The following is a 21,431-nucleotide window of genomic DNA, read 5'->3' on the forward strand; positions in this document are numbered from 1 at the left end:
AAATCATATTAAACAAAATTTGATGAAGTTAGAGTTTGTTGTGGGAGTGTAGATCAGTGCAACTATGTATATATAAGTTAACGGTTTTGAGTGTATCATGCATATATAGTTAGATTATATTAATTCGTTTGGTCAAAATTGCTAGATTTGTAATATGTTCATATATTTAATGTTTTATATTATTTTGCATCGAGACTAACTTATTGATATTCTATTATAACAATATACGTTTCTACAGAACATAAAAAGAGTATATTGCCCTTAATAGATTATTTTGTATTTTTCTAATTTCTATTATTTTTTATTCATTTTAGATTCACCATCAACTCTACTGCCTGGTATCCGCAACAATTCGTTGGCAACCATTTTGTTCTTCACCCCGACACAATTCTTCTATATATCAAATGTCGTTATTAAACAAATTAATATAATTTATCTATGTCGCACTCATCCACAACTTATTCTTATGTTTCGAATGTAATTATTGTATATATCAATTGTCATTTTAAAAGATTAAAATAATTCGAAGTAATAATGTAGTTGGTCATATTTTATTAATAATATATTATATTAAGCTTATATCACACAAAAAATGTAAATAGATATATTGAAAGCTAATAATCCAAAGGATACTTTTGAAAATCTAAATAAATCTAAAAAAGAGAACTTGCTATGGGGTATATTTTTAGTGCAAAAAATTGTATAAGGTAAGGTGAAATAGTATCAGGACAAGTTTTTACACTATTTTGATATAAAAAGTTAGAATCGGACTGTGGTATTTAAAGACACTCAAATATATGAATTCGCTAACAGAAACATAGATGATAGAGATAGAAAGATAATTACAAGTTAACTAAGAATTTGGAATCAATGTTTAAAAACCGGTTGTATAGTAGAACCAGTATGGTGTCCAGGTTTGGTTCAACAGTTCGATCGCCGGGTTAGCCGGTTTCTATAATTTTCATTTTTTTCTATTTTTATATACATACATACATATATAAATCATAAATTTGACGTTTACAAGTTGATACATTAAAAATATATTTATATAAAATAAGTTGTAGATGATTCCAAATACATTAAAATAACACATAACTATAAGTTTTAATGTTTTACGTCAATCCATATAAGTGAAAAACAGTATAATGCCGAAACAAAATATAGTTTTATATGAATATATACGCATCAAAAAACTTTATAACATTTATCATCTGTTTTATTTATAAAAAACTAAATATATTTGAAAAAAATAATCAAAGTTTATTATGCAAATGATTCTTTTTTATGTATTTTTAGTCGGTTTAACCGGTTTAATCGATTTATTTTCACCGGTTCAACCGAGTTTTTCTACAAACCGGTCGTTCAATCTGGTTCAGAAATTCACATAAAACCGGTGATAGTTGAACCGTAATCTCCTCCGGTTTCGGTCCAACCGGTTCGACAGGCCGGTTCAAAACAATTTTTAAAACATTAGTTGGAATCAAATTTTCAAATATTGTAAATTGATTAGTAAACCGTACCATGTCAACGACACGTATCAACCCGCAACAAAACCTACGTACGTGGAACGTTAATTGCGGAATAATAGCCAAAGGATTCTTAATCATTGTCGGATCTACTATGTATCCCGAGGTAGCCCGAGATACCCCTAAAAAAAAATTTAGTGGTGTAATTTTTTTCGGAGTTATTTTTCCTTATTGTATATTACGCGATTTTTTTGTTGGGATACCATTTTATATATTTGGGACACCCCATTACTTTGATCCTGGATCCGCCACTGTTCTTAATGTCAATTGTTCTACTATATTTTTACCAATTGTATATGTACATCTTGATATATAGTACATTTACTTTGATGCAAGAACCAAAGGATTAAAACGTAACATGATAAGGTCTTGATTAATTATGTGGAATGATGAATAATGTTACGTACTAATTAAGCAATATATCAATGATACTAACATGATTTTACCTGCATGTGTAATTTACAAGAGAAATATGCGGCTAGATTGGTAAAAGTTTGAATCTGTTATTTTTACAGAATCAATGGAAAATATTTTCCCCAAATAAAAGAATAGTGGATGTAATTTTAGATATAATTTATAAATCAACAATGAGACAAAATTAGACACAACATGCACAAAATGGACAAAATTGTAGTATGTCTGTGCATTCATAATTACTTGGTTTTCTTAAAAGGGAAAGTGAATATCCAAAGGATGTTTTATTGCCGTAGAGGAACATCTGTCACTTGAAAAAAATATACAACATAGTTGACTGTTAACTTGGCTTTCTGTTAAGCAAAAGGCTATATTAGCACAACCCATTTGCCTTGCTACTCATCCAGCAGCATTGTAAAGAGTAACTAGCAACATCTAAATTCTAAAAGGCAATGAAGAATTTCCGTTTTGTTCTGTTCTTGGTTCTCCTGGCAACAACTTCATTGGAGATCAATGCTCAGACTTGCAAACCAAGTGGTGGTATCCGGGGAAGAAAACCGCCTCCAGGAGAATGCAACCGTGAGAACAACTCGGATTGTTGTGTCCAAGGTAAGTTTTACACCACGTATACATGCTCGCCTCCGGTGACAGGCGATACTAAAGCAACACTGACAATAAACAGTTTCCAAAAGGGAGGTGATGGTGGTGGTCCATCGGAGTGTGACAACCAATACCACTCTGATGACACACCAGTTGTGGCGCTGTCAACCGGATGGTACAAGGGAGGGGATAGGTGCCACAAGTATATTACCATCAATGGAAATGGGAGGAGTGTAAAGGCAATGGTTGTGGATGAGTGTGACTCTACTATGGGGTGCGATGGTGATCATGACTATCAACCACCTTGCCCTAATAATATTGTTGACGCATCCAAAGCAGTGTGGAAGGCCTTAGGGGTATCCGAGGATAACTGGGGAGATTTGGATATTACTTGGACAGAGTGATGTTAATCTAGCTCTCCTTTTAAAACATCAAATACTATTTCTGTTTCTTTTTCTTGTGGATATTGTAATCTGTAAGTTATTGATGTAACTATATATACTAATGACTGGAGGTTCACAGCAAACTTATCGGCACCAATCCATTCAAACCCGTATATAGATATATTATGTTATACACATATTAACGTACCTTTAAATGTAAGTGGATTCAAACAACAACTCATATGACACGCGGAGACACACAAAACCCATTCAGTGCTATAATCTTTCATGGTAGAATTATTTCCACTACAAAATTTTAGACTACCGTTTCCAACGTACTCATATGAAGCTAGCAGCCCTACAAATAGACTTTACCACAAACACAATAACAAATAATCATGTGTATTCACATTCTAATTCCCTTTATGCAATCAGACAACACCCCTAACCATAATCACAGGAGACCCGAACGCGTAACAGACTCGAGCTGATTATTATCAAAACAAAACCACAATAGCAATATAATTATCACCCATATGAAGTCGCAACGCCAACAGCTTCTTGATTAATTTGATACCACATCCCAAATCCCAGCACATCCGATAATCATAAACTCAATATCTTCGCTCAATACCATTTGTCTCACATCTTGTTTTCTAAGAAGGGATGATTTTCTAACCGATTGTTAACTCCATATGCCAGCCTCGTAGGGCCCGCAGGACCGCCAGCTCACAGTTGAGATGCCCATCTTCTGCATACCCACCTAATTCTTCCAGTCTCTTCTTCTCATCTAAATAACACGAGATATCTTCTTGTGACAATGGAATTGTGATTCCATTCCGACACAAGACTGCATTAGATTGATCGAGACAAAACGAAAGCTAATCGACCATGCTTACAAAGACTCTCGGTAATGGTTTTCCGGCAATCGTGTGATTCTCCCGTAGAATATCACAATCGATTCATGCTTGTTTTACAAAAAACAGTATTTCCTGTTTTCTTTGTTGTTCTCGCAAGAGATTCTTCGGAGAGCATCACTAATGATTGATGTTTTTTTACTAAAGCAATATGTGTTTCCACTTTCTTATTAAGTAGTGACTGAGCGATTCTTCTATCTCTTGGAAAGAGGTGCTAAAAGGCCATTTCTCTTTACTCAAACGCTTGTGAAAGTTGTCTTCTAAGGGTTTAAAATCCTGAAAACCGGTATTAACAATTTACATTTGTTGTATGAGGATTAAAACAGTTAATGTGGTTCTCCCATAGTTAAGGGTGTTCACGAACTTGGTTCGGTTCGGATATTCATAAATTTGTGAACGTGACCACGGAGCAGATATCTAATGTGCACTGACCGAAACCAAAGCGAATTGTGTAAAAAACCGAACCGGACCGCACTGTTTGAAGGTGGGTAAGCACGGTTCAGTTTACAGGTACACAGTAAATATAACAAATCGAAAATATAATAAAAAATACAAACTACCAATATCTCAGTTTAGAAGTAAGAAGACTTGTTGAAGTTAAAATTATACATTATAATTTATATAATAACTATAAGAATAAAATTAACCATAAAACATGATTTATGAATATAAAAACAAAGTCTCAATTTCAAGGATAACCATACATGCACGTAGAAAACATATACCATACAGTTTATAAGAAAACAAACAGACACACGATATATGAAGCAAATAAAAGCGATAAAAATCTAAACTTCTAAGTTCGAATAGAAAAATACCATAGACATAAACGAGCATGTTAGATGAGAAAACATATATCATCCGGTTTCTTATTTTATTAAGTCTATTTAATTTAATTACTTTTACATTAACTAATATATATATATATATATATATATATATATATATATATATATATATATATATATATATATATATATATAACGGTTCGGTACGGGTATCTGCGGATATCGAAATATCCAAATCGTAACCGACCCATTGATAGTTGGTTTCTTCGGTTTCGTTTTCGGTTTCAGTTTTTCCGGTTTCGGATTGGCCGGATGGGCTTGGTTTTTTGGTTTTGCAGTTTTTTGCATACCCCTTCCCATAGTAACTGTTGATGCTACTTTTGTTTGTGAGGGTTTGGTCAGCTAGTAGAAAGGCTTCCCATTGTGAATGTTTTAGATCCTTTAAAAATGATTAATTCACAAGCCATGATTTAGGGGGGGCAAGAGGGGCAGCCGCACAATACTCCGAAAAAAAATACAGCCCGAGTTTTAATTAAATTATTTATTGAAAAAACTAAATATATATGAATTTATTCAAAATATTTTATAGAGTTAAGGTAGCCCAATTGGAAAAGGGTTGTCTTTTATTCAAAAGCAATGTTGGTTCTATCCTATTTCATAGCTTTTTGATGTTTTAAACTCAAGTTACACATTTGACCATTTCTTTATGCTATATATTTCATAATCAACCCCTCCTTCTAATATGTTTAATAAATCAGTTTTTCAGTAGTTTCATAATTAGCCATTGAACTTTTTATAAAATTCCATATGATCCTTTTTTAATTAATTTATTTAGTTATAAGTTTTCCGTAACGAAAATTCACCGTCTTAAATTTGTTTTCCTTATATATTAAAAAATTGTATTTAGGGACCTATTTTTCACTTAGCATAGGGCCCTTAAAATCATAGAGTCGGCCTTGTTAATTCATATATGAAGATTGTGGGAGCTCGTAATCTTGAAAGAATAATTCCATGGAGTGATTTTTCAAGTATGATGTTGTTTCGGAGCCGCCATGGCCGTCAAAAATAGCGTAGAAGGAAAATGGAACTTGGAGTGGTCATTTTGACATATGATGCACTCATCTTAGTTTGCTTTGCATGTGAGTTCCGATGTCTATGTGAGACTTCATGATCTCATGTTTAGGTTGAATCTTTTTACCGGGGGCTGGGGCGTGGGGGGTGGGGGGGAGTAGATGGATTCAAGACTATTTGGACGGTTTACAATGTATCGAAAGGTGAATACAAATGCATTAATCCATGAGATAGATGAAAATGAAGCACGATTCAATTTACAAATCATGTCTAGATGGCTAAACAAGATAGTAGGTGTGTAACTAGAACAACCAAACTAGCATTTGTAAACTCATTTCAAAGATATTAATTATGTTTGTAAAAACAATTAACCTGGTGCGATCCCTTAATTTCTAATGGTTTCGTAATGTTTAGGCCCAATTCAACAAATTTATCTAACATTCCAGTGTAATGTATCAAATGCTCTTCACAGCAAGCCTTCCATTATAAGCCATAAAGATTTAAATACAACTTTTAATAATGATACATATGATCTATATAACCTAAATTAATTGTTCTATTGTCTAATTATATAAACTTCCATTCACATTTAAAATAGAAAACTTGATAGCCTATTTTGAATGGATTACTCTTAAGTTCACTTCGTTATATAGAAAATAACATGAAAGTGTTCTTTACCTTCAACCACAACTCTTCAACTTAAATCCAAGCAAAACTAATGAAATACTCATCCGAAGAGAGAAAAGTCACAGCCATATTCAATCAAATATAGTTTATTATTATGAATTAATCAAAACTAACAATGGAATTCAATGTATTGTAGGGTATTCAAAAATTTCACACATGGATTGTTGGAATTGATATTGAAATTTGAACATAATCAGTTTAATGAAATTTGAATAAATCAAGAATCACACCGGAACATAAAGTCTTAAAGGGTATCCTTAAATTTCACAGAGGATAGTAGGGATATTGATATTAAAATTCGAAAACAAAATAAAACAAGACATGTATATTCAGTAAGAATTTGTTTGAGTGAAATTAGGTATCTAAATCATATTAAACAAAATTTGATGAAGTTAGAGTTTGTTGTGGGAGTGTAGATCAGTGTAACTATGTATATATAAGTTAACGGTTTTGAGTGTATCATGCATATATAGTTAGATTATATTAATTCGTTTGGTCAAAATTGCTAGATTTGTAATATGTTCATATATTTAATGTTTTATATTATTTTGCATCGAGACTAACTTATTGATATTCTATTATAACAATATACGTTTCTACAGAACATAAAAAGAGTATATTGCCCTTAATAGATTATTTTGTATTTTTCTAATTTCTATTATTTTTTATTCATTTTAGATTCACCATCAACTCTACTGTCTGGTATCCGCAACAATTCGTTGGCAACCATTTTGTTCTTCACCCCGACACAATTCTTCTATATATCAAATGTCGTTATTAAACAAATTAATATAATTTATCTATGTCGCACTCATCCACAACTTATTCTTATGTTTCGAATGTAATTATTGTATATATCAATTGTCATTTTAAAAGATTAAAATAATTCGAAGTAATAATGTAGTTGGTCATATTTTATTAATAATATATTATATTAAGCTTATATCACACAAAAAATGTAAATAGATATATTGAAAGCTAATAATCCAAAGGATACTTTTGAAAATCTAAATAAATCTAAAAAAGAGAACTTGCTATGGGGTATATTTTTAGTGCAAAAAATTGTATAAGGTAAGGTGAAATAGTATCAGGACAAGTTTTTACACTATTTTGATATAAAAAGTTAGAATCGGACTGTGGTATTTAAAGACACTCAAATATATGAATTCGCTAACAGAAACATAGATGATAGAGATAGAAAGATAATTACAAGTTAACTAAGAATTTGGAATCAATGTTTAAAAACCGGTTGTATAGTAGAACCAGTATGGTGTCCAGGTTTGGTTCAACAGTTCGATCGCCGGGTTAGCCGGTTTCTATAATTTTCATTTTTTTCTATTTTTATATACATACATACATATATAAATCATAAATTTGACGTTTACAAGTTGATACATTAAAAATATATTTATATAAAATAAGTTGTAGATGATTCCAAATACATTAAAATAACACATAACTATAAGTTTTAATGTTTTACGTCAATCCATATAAGTGAAAAACAGTATAATGCCGAAACAAAATATAGTTTTATATGAATATATACGCATCAAAAAACTTTATAACATTTATCATCTGTTTTATTTATAAAAAACTAAATATATTTGAAAAAAATAATCAAAGTTTATTATGCAAATGATTCTTTTTTATGTATTTTTAGTCGGTTTAACCGGTTTAATCGATTTATTTTCACCGGTTCAACCGAGTTTTTCTACAAACCGGTCGTTCAATCCGGTTCAGAAATTCACATAGAACCGGTGATAGTTGAACCGTAATCTCCTCCGGTTTCGGTCCAACCGGTTCGACAGGCCGGTTCAAAACAATTTTTAAAACATTAGTTGGAATCAAATTTTCAAATATTGTAAATTGATTAGTAAACCGTACCATGTCAACGACACGTATCAACCCGCAACAAAACCTACGTACGTGGAACGTTAATTGCGGAATAATAGCCAAAGGATTCTTAATCATTGTCGGATCTACTATGTATCCCGAGGTAGCCCGAGATACCCCTAAAAAAAAATTTAGTGGTGTAATTTTTTTCGGAGTTATTTTTCCTTATTGTATATTACGCGATTTTTTTGTTGGGATACCATTTTATATATTTGGGACACCCCATTACTTTGATCCTGGATCCGCCACTGTTCTTAATGTCAATTGTTCTACTATATTTTTACCAATTGTATATGTACATCTTGATATATAGTACATTTACTTTGATGCAAGAACCAAAGGATTAAAACGTAACATGATAAGGTCTTGATTAATTATGTGGAATGATGAATAATGTTACGTACTAATTAAGCAATATATCAATGATACTAACATGATTTTACCTGCATGTGTAATTTACAAGAGAAATATGCGGCTAGATTGGTAAAAGTTTGAATCTGTTATTTTTACAGAATCAATGGAAAATATTTTCCCCAAATAAAAGAATAGTGGATGTAATTTTAGATATAATTTATAAATCAACAATGAGACAAAATTACACACAACATGCACAAAATGGACAAAATTGTAGTATGTCTGTGCATTCATAATTACTTGGTTTTCTTAAAAGGGAAAGTGAATATCCAAAGGATGTTTTATTGCCGTAGAGGAACATCTGTCACTTGAAAAAAATATACAACATAGTTGACTGTTAACTTGGCTTTCTGTTAAGCAAAAGGCTATATTAGCACAACCCATTTGCCTTGCTACTCATCCAACAGCATTGTAAAGAGTAACTAGCAACATCTAAATTCTAAAAGGCAATGAAGAATTTCCGTTTTGTTCTGTTCTTGGTTCTCCTAGCAACAACTTCATTGGAGATCAATGCTCAGACTTGCAAACCAAGTGGTGGTATCCGGGGAAGAAAACCGCCTCCAGGAGAATGCAACCGTGAGAACAACTCGGATTGTTGTGTCCAAGGTAAGTTTTACACCACGTATACATGCTCGCCTCCGGTGACAGGCGATACTAAAGCAACACTGACAATAAACAGTTTCCAAAAGGGAGGTGATGGTGGTGGTCCATCGGAGTGTGACAACCAATACCACTCTGATGACACACCAGTTGTGGCGCTGTCAACCGGATGGTACAAGGGAGGGGATAGGTGCCACAAGTATATTACCATCAATGGAAATGGGAGAAGTGTAAAGGCAATGGTTGTGGATGAGTGTGACTCTACTATGGGGTGCGATGGTGATCATGACTATCAACCACCTTGCCCTAATAATATTGTTGACGCATCCAAAGCAGTGTGGAAGGCCTTAGGGGTATCCGAGGATAACTGGGGAGATTTGGATATTACTTGGACAGAGTGATGTTAATCTAGCTCTCCTTTTAAAACATCAAATACTATTTCTGTTTCTGTTTCTTGTGGATATTGTAATCTGTAAAGGTATTGATGTAACTATATATACTAATGACTAGAGGTTCACACCAAACTTATAGGCACCAGTCCATTAAAACCCATATATAGATATATTATGTTATACACATATTAACGTACCTTTAAATGTATATGGATTCAAACAACAGCTGATATGACACGCAGAGACACACAAAAACCAATTATCGCTATAATCTTTCATGGTAGAATCAACTCCACTACGAAATTTTAGACTTCTTTTTCAAACTCTTATGAAGCAGCCCTACAAATAGACTTTACCACAAACACAATAATAAATAATCATGTGTATACACATTCTAATTCCCTTTATGCAATCAAATAACACCCCTAACCATAATCACAAGCGACCTGAACGCATAACAGACTCGAGCTGATTGTTATCAAAACAAAACCACAACATATAGCAGTAAAATTATCACCCATATGAAGTCGCAACACCAACAGCTTCTTGATTTGATACCACATCCCAAATCCCAGCACATACGAAAATCATAAACTCAATATCTTTGCTCAATACGAGTTGTCTCACTTCTTGTTTTCTAAGAAGGGTTGATTTTCTAACCGATTGGTAACTCCATATGCCAGCCTGGTAGGGCCCGCAGGACTGCCAACTCATAGTTGAGATGCCCATCTTCTGTATACCCACCTAATTCTTCCAGTCTCTTCTTCTCATCTAAATAACACGACATATCTTCTTGTGACAATGGAATTGTGATTCCATTCCGACACAAGAGTGCACTAGATTTGTGGAGACAAAACGAAAGCTAGTTGACCATGCTTACAAAGACTCTCAGTAATGGTTTTCCGTCAAGCGTGTGATTCTCTCGTAGAATATCACGATCGATTCATGCTTGTTTTACAAAAACAGTATTTTCTGTTTTCTTTGTTGTTCTCGCAAGAGATTCTTGGGAGACCATCACTAATGATTGATTCTTTTTTTACTAAAGCAAAATGTGTTTCCACTTTGCTTTTAAAAAAGGAGTGAGCGATTCTCCTATCTCTGGGAAAGAGGTGCTAAAAGGCCATTTCTCTTTACTCAAACGCTTCTGAAATTTGTCTTCTAAGGTTTTAAAATCCCGAAAACTGGTATTAACGATTTACATTTGTTGTATGAGGATTAAATAGTTAATGTGGCTCTCGCATAATTAAGAGATATTCATAAAATTGTGAACCGTAACCATGCACAGAGCGGATATCTAATGCGCACTAACCGAAACAGAACCGAATTGTGTAAAAACTGGAACCGAACCGAACCGTTTGAAGGTGGGTAACCACGGGTCAATTTACGGGTACCCACAAAATATAACAAATCGAAAATATAATAAAAAAAATGCAAACTACCAATATGTCAATTTGGAAGTAAGAAAACTTGTTGAAGTTGAAATTATACATCAGAATTTATATGATAACTATAATAATAAAATCAACCATAAAACATGATGAATATAAAAACAATTTCTCAATTTTAGGGATAACAATACATGCACACAGAAAACATATACCATACAGTTAATAAGAAAACATAAGACACACAATTTATGAAGCAGATATAAGCGATAAACATATATCATCCAGTTTCTTATTTTTTTTAAGTCTATTTAATTTAATTACTTTTAAATTGACTAATATATATATATATATATATATATATATATATATATATATATATATATATATATATATATATATATAGATAGATAGATAGATAGATAGAAAGATAGAGTCAAGATCAAATAAGAATGAAATTTTCGGTGGTAAGGTAAGAAATTTTTTTAGATGCATATTTTCTTAGCAAAAAATGAAATGAATCATTAGATGATTCAAAATTAAGATGATTCACAAGAAAAAATTCCAAAAAAAACACCTTCATTATTCATTTTTAGGTAAATCAAGAAAAAAATTCACTTTTATAACAATTTTAGTGAATATCAAGAAAATCATCATAAAAATTAATCATCGAAATGTTTTTTCGTGATTTTTTTTTGTGAATCATGTTATTATTGATTCATTTAGTGATACATTTGTTTTTTTCGCATATATATATATATATATATATATATATATATATATATATATATATATATATATATATATCATTGTTCGGTTCGGGTATCCGCGGATATTGAAATATCCAAACCGTAACCGACCAATTGATAGTTGGTTTCTTTGGTTTCGGTTTTTTGTCGGTTCCAGATTTTGTCCGGTTTCGGATTGGTCGGATCGGTTCGGTTTTTCGGTTTAGCGGTTTTTTTGCACACCCCATCCCATAGTAAACTGTTGGTGCTACTTTTGTTAGTGAGTGTTTGGTTAGGTATTTGAAAGGCTTTTCAATGGAAATGTTTTAGATCCTTTAAAAATGATTAATTCACAAGCCCGTTTTTTTTTTTTTTTTTTTTTGGGGGGGGGGGGGGTGTGGCAAGAGGGGCAGCCGCACAGGGCCCCGAGAAAAATAGGGCCCAAGATTTAATTAAATGATATATTAAAAACTAAATATATATGAATTTATTCAAAATATTTGATAGAGTTTGGGTAGCCCAATTGGAAAAGGTGTGTCTTTTATTCTAAAGCAATGCTGGTTCTATCATCTTTCATAGCTTGATGATGTTTTAAATTCAAGTTACACTTTTGACCATTTCTTTATACTATATATTTCATAATCAACCCCTCCTAATATGTTTAACGTATCAGTTTTAAAAAGTTATATAATTAGCCAATGAAGTTTTTATAAAATTCAATATGATCCTTTTTAATTAATTAATTTACTTTTAAGTTTTCCGTAACGAAAATTCACCGTCTTAAATTTGTTTTCCTTATATATTAAAAAATTGTATTTAGGAGCTCTATTTTTCTTCTTAGCACATGGCCCTTAAAATAATAGAGTCGGCCCTGTTAATTCATATATGAAGATTGTGGGAGCTTGTAATCTGGAAAGAATAATTCCATGGAGTGATTTTTGAAGTATGATGTTGTTTCGAAGCCACCATGGCCGTCAAAAATAGCGTAGATGGAAAATGGAACTTGGAGTGGTCATTTTGACATATGATGCACTCATCTTAGTTTGCTTTGTGTAACGACCCAATTTTCCCGTCCAAAAATTTCGTTTTTAAAACCTTACTTTAGAAAACGTTAATAAATAAAAACATTGTTTGATGAAAGTACATCACAACATAAACCATGTTCAAAAGTCAACTCATACAACCAATCGAAACACCAGAGTATAAATCCCAGAGAAATCTAATAGATGCGGAAACCAGTGTGTGTGCATGATGTGCCGCTACCGTGCCAGCTCCCTCCCCTTCGATGAAGAGGTACCTGAAACCAAAACTGTAAATTGTAAGCACAAAGCTTAGTGAGTTCCCCCATCGTACCACATACCATACAATACATAACATACATACTGCCAGGCTATTCTGCGGTGCCTGACTACCCAGTACGGCCATTCTGGGGTGCCGACTACCTGTGCGGCCATTCTGAGGTGCCGTCCTACCCGTGTCAAGCCATTCTGGGGCGCTAACCTACCCATGTAGAGCTATTCTGGGGTGCTGACTACCCTTCGGTCCTAATAACCAAACCTCGGGGACTATTTCACCCACCCCCTACTACTACCATCACATATATCATAACACAAACATAATATCAAACATATCTGGGGTGTCTGATTACCCTTCGGTCCTAACAACCGAACTCTACTACTATCACATACAACATATCATGCCAACATATAACATATCAGGTAGTAGCAAACCTAGATGATATCACAAAGACAATCATCTAACATACAACTCCTACTGGTGGGCCGTCATTGTGGCCTTAGACCCACCGCTACTGGAAGGTAACTCACCTCGGAGTAGCTGCTGATCTGTGTGGGAATAGTCTGACTATTGTTGCTGCTGCTCCGGAAATCCTCCGGCTGTAATTCCCACCAAACACTTAGTCAAAAACTGCTAACTGTCCTTTGGGTAAAATGACCATTTTACCCCTGATCATGCCCTAAGTCAAAGTCAGAGTCAACTTCCAGTTGACCCGACTCGCCGAGTTGGCTCGCCAACTCGCCGAGTCCATGTCCAAACGACTAACCTGGATTTTGTTTCTACTCGTCGAGTTAGGCGTTGACTCGACGAGTTCTCCTTCCAAACTGATGTTCAAGTCCTTCATCCTACTCGTCGAGTTGTATGAACAACTCGCCGAGTTCATCTTCATCCGATGAACAAGTTATACTGTGACTCGCCGAGTTGTATGAACAACTCGCCGAGTCTGATCTTGATCTAAGGAGATTGCCTTGAACTCGTCGAGTTCCATTATGGGTGACTTTTGGCTTTCAACTCACCGAGTCCACCCTGGACTCACTACACAACTCGACACATCAAAAAGGGGACAATCTCGGAGACTCGCGACTAGACTCGCCGAGTCAGATGAGCGACTCGCCGAGTCTGCTCCATGCAAGAGCCATATAGACGATTTTGCTCGAATCTAGTCCATTCCATTCATAGATCTAGGTTCCTAGAGCATGAATAACACGTAAAGTTTCCAACTTTACGTGTAGATATTCATCCATGAGGGTTTTAGGGTTCAAAATGCACCAAAAGAGTAGATCTAAGGTCTTCATGCAATATAGGTCTATAAAGGTAGTAGATCTGAGCTCCTAGAGCTCAACCAAGCCTAGATCTAGAGGCCAATCAACTTATTACGAAATATGATGCACATACAAGCTTGGGGAAGGGCTCAAGGAAGACTTTAATGGAGTTATAAGCATATAGACAGGGGGAAAATGAGTTTTACCTCAAGGAAATCACTGAGAGGACACTAAGATGCTTGGCTTCCTTCCCTTCCTCTTGATCTACGCCACTTCCTTCTCAAAATCTTCAAGAACACACACTAAAATGCCTCAAACTCACAAGAACAAGAGCTAGAACGTTTGGAGATCTTCTGGGGGTGAATGGGGCGGAGTTGGGGCGCAAATGGGTGTTTAAATAGGGTGCAAACCCTTGGAAATTAGGGTTTCATCAAACAGCGCAGACTCGCCGAGTCCCTAATATGGACTCGTCGAGTCGCCATCTTATCCGCGCCCCAAAGTCTCGTCTCTACTCGGTAAGTCGGGCCTCCAACTCGCTGAGTCCACGGCCAAAAACACAAATACTAAGGCAAAACTCACGTACCAGGAACCAGGTGCTACAAATCTCCCCCACTTATTTTAGACTTCGTCCTCGAAGTCTGCCGCTCGATCCTGAAACAGCTCGGGGTAATGCTCCATCATCTCTTCTACCGGCTCCCAAGTCCACTCCGAACCCTTGCGGTGCTGCCATTGCACCTTCACTAGTTCCACCGTCTTGTTCCTCAAATCCTTCGACTTTCGGTCCAGGATTGCGACTTGGCGCTCAATGTAATTCAGGTTGTCATCAACCTGAATATCCTCCAACGGCACTACTGCTGAATCATCCACTAAGCACTTTCGCATCTAAGAGACATGGAAAGTGCTGTGGATCCGGCTGAGCTCGACCGGCAGATCCAATCTATTCGCCACCCTGCCCACCCGAGCTACAACCCTGAACAGTCCGATGAATCTCAGGCCCAACTTTCCTCGCTTCTTGAATCGAATGACGCCTTTCCAAGGCGACACCTTCAGGAGAACCATATCCTCGACTTGGAACTCCAATTCGGATCGACGCTTGTCGGCGTAAGTTTTCTGCCGACTCTGAGCAGTTTGAAGCCTACTGGATCCTCTCGGTCGTCTCGAGCACCACCTCGGTGCTCCCCATGACCCTCTGGCCAACTTCACTCCAGCTTATCGGGGTCTTGCACCTCCGTCCGTACAACATCTCGAATGGGGGACGGTCAATACTCGCCTGGTAGCTGTTGTTGTATGAGAACTCAGCCAAGGGAAGATAGGTATCCCAGCTACCACCGAAATCTAACACACATGCCCGTAACATATCCTTCAAAGTTTGGATGGTCCACTCGCTCTGACCATCCGTCTGCGGGTGAAAGGCGGTGCTAAAATGCAAACGAGTGCCCAACTCGTCATGAAACTTCTTCCAAAATCTGGAAGTGAATCGCACATCTCGGTCTGATATCACTGACACTAGCACCCCGTGTCGCGCTACTATCTCCCTGATGTAGATATCGGCCAACTTTTCGGCCGAGATGCTCTCCTGGATCGGAATAAAATGGGCGCTCTTGGTCAATCGGTCCACGATGACCCAAATCGAATCTACTCCACGCGCAGTCCTTGGAAGCTTTGTGATAAAATCCATCGTGATGTCTTCCCATTTCCACAACGAGATGTCCAACGGCTGCGTCTTCCCATGTAGTCTCTGATGTTCGCCCTTGACCTTCTTGCAGGTCAAGCACCGCTCGACGTACCACGCCACATCCCGCTTCATACAGGGCCACCAATAGTCTAGACGAAGATCCCTATACATCTTCGTCGCCCGGGGATGAATAGAGAATCGGGACTTGTGTGCTTCCTCCATCAAGATCTGGCGCACGCCTCCGTGATATGGCATCCACACCCTGCGGTGTAGTGTCAATAGTCATCGGCTATCATAATCGAAGGAGGAAACCTGACCCACCACACGCTTGCTCTTCCGATATTCCTCCTTGATAGCCTCCTGTTGAGCCTCCCGAATCTGCTCCAACAGGGAGTCACTACAGTCATCCTCATGCAAATATCCCTGATCGGCGCCACCTTGCGGCTAAGCGCATCGGCCACCACGTTGGCCATTCCCGGGTGGTAAAGGATCTCACAATCATAATCCTTCACCACGTCCAACCACCAACGCAGCCTCATGTTCAGATTCGACTGATCCATGAGGTACCTCAAACTCTTGTGGTCTGTGTAAATGGTACACCGAACCCCGTAAGGTAATGCCGCCAAATCTTGAGGGCGAAAACCACCACCCCCAACTCCAAATCATGCGTCGGGTAGTTCGCCTCGTGAGGCTTGAGCTGCCTCGAAGCGTAGGCAATGACATGCCCCCTTTGCATCAATACCGCGCCCAACCCTGAAATAGACGCGTCACAATAAACCACAAAATCCTCTACGCCCTCTGGTAGGGCTAAGATCGGCACCTCACACAATCTCTATCTTAGTGTCTCAAACGCTGCCTGCTGCTCAGGTCCCCACCGAAAGACCACGACTTTCTTCGTCAATCGTGTCAGGGGTACAACTATCTTGGAGAAATCCTTAATGAACCTCCGATAATAGCCTGCCAATCCTAGGAAACTCTGAATCTCAGATGGAGACTTCGGAACCTCCCATCTCATCACGGCCTCGACCTTGGCCGGATCGACCAGAATCCCGTTCTGGTTGACAAGGTGTCCGAGAAATTGCACCTCGCGCAACCAAAACTCACACTTGGAGAACTTGGCATACAAGCTCTCCCTCCTCAGGGTCTCTAATACCTCTATCAGATGCTCCCCATGCTCTTCTTGCGTCTTGGAATAAACCAAGATGTCATCGATAAAGACTATCACAGACCGATCCAGCATCGGTCTGCATACGCGGTTCATGAGGTCCATGAACACGGCAGGAGCATTGGTGAGCCCAAACGGCATCACCACGAACTCATAATGGCCATAGCGCGTCCGAAACGCGGTCTTCTGCATATCCTCCTCCCTGACCCTCATCTGATGATAACTCGAACGCAAATCAATCTTAGAGAACCAAGATGCTCCCTGAAGCTGGTCAAAGAGATCATCAATCCTCGGGAATGGGTAACGGTTCTTCACCGTTACCTTGTTCAACTCCCGATAATCTATACACATCCGGTGCGACCCGTCCTTCTTCACAAACAGAATCAGGGCTCCCCAGGGTGAACTGCTCGGTCTAATGAATCCCTTGTCTAGTAGCTCCTGCAGCTGAGTAGACAACTCATGCATCTCAGGAGGAGCCAGCCGATATGGTGCCTTGGCTATCGGAGCCGCACCAGGAACGAGGTCAATCATAAACTTCACCTATCGCTCCGGAGGTATCCCAGGAAGCTCCTCTGGGAAAACATCTGCGAAATCTCGCACCACTGGAACCTCACTCACTGACGCCTTACCCGCCTCTCGGGTATCCATAACGTATGCAACATAACCTGCGCACCCCTGCTGAAGGTATCGTCTAGCCCTCACTGCTGAACAGACTAAGGGTCCACATTGTGGCCTCTCGCCATGAATCACTAACTCTTCCCCACCTGGGGTCCGGACTCGCACTAGATGTTGTGCGCAATCTATCACTGCCCCCATTAGGGCTCAACCAGTCCATGCCTATGATCACCTTGTTCCCAGGCAACGGAATGGGAACCAAATCTACCAAGTAGCGCTCCTCGAACAAACGCAATACGCAGTCCCGAAACACCATCGATGCTCGCACCGATCGATCATCAGCAATTTCTACTTCCAAAGGGCAATCCAACATGCCCGAAGACTCAGGAAACTTCTTGCTAAATGCAAGGGACACAAACGATCGGGATGCACCCGAGTCAAACAACACCTGAATTGGGATACCATTCACATGGACCGATCCTAACACATATACATATATCGAGTACACATCAATATCAATACATCATATAAATAAACGAGAGGGGAAGAATCATACCCGTCACCACATCGAGTGTTGCGCATGCCTCCTCGGTGGTCAGCTGAAATGCCCGGCTCCTCACCACTGGAGCCTCTGCCTTGCCCTGCCGGCCATCTGTGATCTGCAGGTTCGCTGGAGCTGGCACATTCACCGGCACTGAAGCTGTCAACTGGGGACAATTGGCCTTCTTGTGGCCTCTCTGGTTGCAGTGGAAACACAGCAACTCCGATGTCTGAATAACTGCTTCCGGAGTAGTGCAATCCCTACTATAGTGCCCAGTCTTGCCGCACTTGTAGCAGCCTGATAATCCCATCCTGCACGCCCCCTCGTGCGGCCTGCCGTATTTCCTGCAGTGGCTCAGTCCTGACTGGCCTTTCGGCCTACCATCTGATCCCTTGGGCTTCTTCCCCGAAGCCCCTCCTGTCTGTCCCTCCTCTGACTTCCGTTTCCGGATATACTCCAAATCTATCTCCCTCTTCCTCGCCCTGGCAATCATGGAGTCCAGGGTGGGGCAAGCTGAAAAACTAACGTGCTCCCGGATATCAGCCCAGAGCATGTCATGATAGCGGGTCCTCCTCATGTCCTCATCGCCCGCATATTGGGGCACCAATAGTGCCCTCTCCCGGAACTTAGCGGTGATCTCCGCTACAGTCTCAGTCGTCTGTCTCATGTCCAAAAACTCCCTGGCCAGCTGCTGAAGCTCGACAGTCGGTGCAAACTTTTCCCTGAACCTGGTCACAAAGTCCGACCAGGTCATAGCCTCGATAGCTGAGGCTCCCAAAGAGTCACCCACTGGCTCCCACCAATCTCAAACTCGGTCTCGTAAACACCCTGCTACATACCTCACATTCGACCCCTCGGGGCAGAAGCTAGTCAACTGTGCAGACTCGATGTCCGCAATCCATCGCCTGGCAACAATGGGATCCTTCATCCCGTGGAAATCCGGCGCACCACTACCCCTGAAGTCCTTAAAGGACAGCGTGCGAGATCCCGACTGGCCAGATGCCATGTCACTCCTGAATGCCAGGAGGCGATCCTCCATCATCTCCAATATCCCCTCCTTGATCGACCCAAAGATAATGGGGGTCAACTCAAGGATACTTTTGGTGATCTCTGACGCGATGAACTTGCGCAGCCTCTCATCTACTGGCTCGGAACCTGATCCCGAAGTTGATTCCTCTCCTGAACTACCAACTGCTAGCCTCGGGCGTAGTACCACCATTCTAAAATACAAAGAAATAATAACTGTTAGCGATACTGATATCCCTGGAGGGATCCCACCCACTACAAGTTCCCTAGTCTTATCTTAGCCTTCCTCGGTTCGGGTACGGATCCTCTGCTTTCAGTAGTATGGGCCCATACTACCTTCCACATCTATCCGTACCTTCCCCAAGGACCGCCTCGACTCAACCAGGTCCTTCCCCTACCGCTGATCACTGCTACTCTTTATCCTAGGCTTACCCTAGGAAACCTCTGACTCCCCCCAACCCAATCCTCAGCCGCTGAAGGCCTCTTGGTGATGCCAATTAACTATTACCTGAATACAATCACATGTGCTAAGGCTCGGATAATCCTTTGAGTAAAGGACTCATCTCTACAATGGTTAAGACTCAAACAAGAGCTACGCAATAGAGTCAAATCCAACACTCTGAGATTATTCAACCCTGATCACATGTGACTTTAACGTATTCACCTAACAGTTAACTCCCATCACTTCAAGGCCCACATAGCACAAAGCAAACAACATTTGGACGTAAGAAAAACAATCTCAAGCAACTTTATCCTCGAAGAGAGAACTGAACCAGCATACAATGCTAAACTCGTACTATCAGGAATAACCTAAACAGACTACCCTAATGTTGTCTACTCAACTCTAGCATGCAACTCTTTTATATACTGAAGCACATAAAGTAGGAACATATGGCATCACTCCTCGATTTGAGTTCAAACACCCCCAAAGGTGTCTCCGAATCCCTCAAACCAGGGCTCTGATACCAACTTGTAACGACCCAATTTTCACGTCCAAAAATTTCATTATTAAAACATTACTTTAGAAAACGTTAATAAATAAAAACATTGTTTGATCAAAGTACATCACAACATAAACCATGTTCAAAAGTCAACTCATACAACCAATCGAAACATCAGAGTATAAATCCCAGAAAAATCTAATAGATGCGGAAACCAGTGTGTGTGCATGATGTGCCGCTACCGTGCCAGCTCCCTCCCCTTCGATGAAGAGGTACCTGAAACCAAAACTGTAAATTGTAAGCACAAAGCTTAGTGAGTTCCCCCATCGTACCACATACCATACAATACATAACATACATACTGCCAGGCTATTCTGCGGTGCCTGACTGCCCGGTATGGCCATTCTAGGGTGCCGACTACCCGTGCGGCCATTCTGAGGTGCGTCCTACCTGTGTCAAGCCATTCTGGGGCGCTGACCTACTCATGTTGAGCTATTCTGGGGTGCTGACTACCCTTCGGTCCTAACAACCGAACCTCGGGGACTATTTCACCCACCCATTACTACTACCATCACATATATCATAACACAAACATAATATCAAACATATCTGGGGTGTCTGATTACCCTTCGGTCCTAACAACCGAACTCTACTACTATCACATACAACATATCATGCCAACATATAACATATCAGGTAGTAGCAAACCTAGATGATATCACAAAGACAATCATCTAACATACAACTCCTACTGGTGGGCCGTCATTGTGGCCTTAGACCCACCGCTACTGGAAGGTAACTCACCTCGGAGTAGCTGCTGATCTGTGTGGGAATAGTCTGACTGTTGTTGCTGCTGCTCCGGAAATCCTCCGGCTGTAATTCCCACCAAACACTGAGTCAAAAACTACTAACTGTCCTTTGGGTAAAATGACCATTTTACCCCTGATCATGCCCTAAGTCAAAGTCAGAGTCAACTTCCAGTTAACCCGACTCGCCGAGTTGGCTCGCCAACTCGCCGAGTCCATGTCCAAACGACTGACCTGGATTTTGTTTCTACTCGTCGAGTTAGGCGTTGACTCGACGAGTTCTCCTTCCAAACTGATGTTCAAGTC

At 39.0% G+C, this 21,431-nt stretch overlaps 2 pseudogenes; both read left to right on the forward strand.

Moving 5' to 3' along the window:
- The first annotated feature begins 2,392 nt into the window (after nucleotides 1–2,392).
- On the forward strand, nucleotides 2,393–2,944 carry LOC145038498 (kiwellin-1 pseudogene; annotated as a pseudogene).
- Nucleotides 2,945–9,142: 6,198 nt separating this feature from the next.
- Nucleotides 9,143–9,694, forward strand: LOC145038499 (kiwellin-1 pseudogene; annotated as a pseudogene).
- The last annotated feature ends 11,737 nt before the right edge of the window (nucleotides 9,695–21,431 follow it).

The sequence above is a fragment of the Lactuca saligna genome, chromosome 4, assembly GCF_052625555.1.
Source record: "Lactuca saligna cultivar CGN05327 chromosome 4, ASM5262555v1, whole genome shotgun sequence".
NCBI classification, from domain to species: domain Eukaryota; kingdom Viridiplantae; phylum Streptophyta; class Magnoliopsida; order Asterales; family Asteraceae; genus Lactuca; species Lactuca saligna.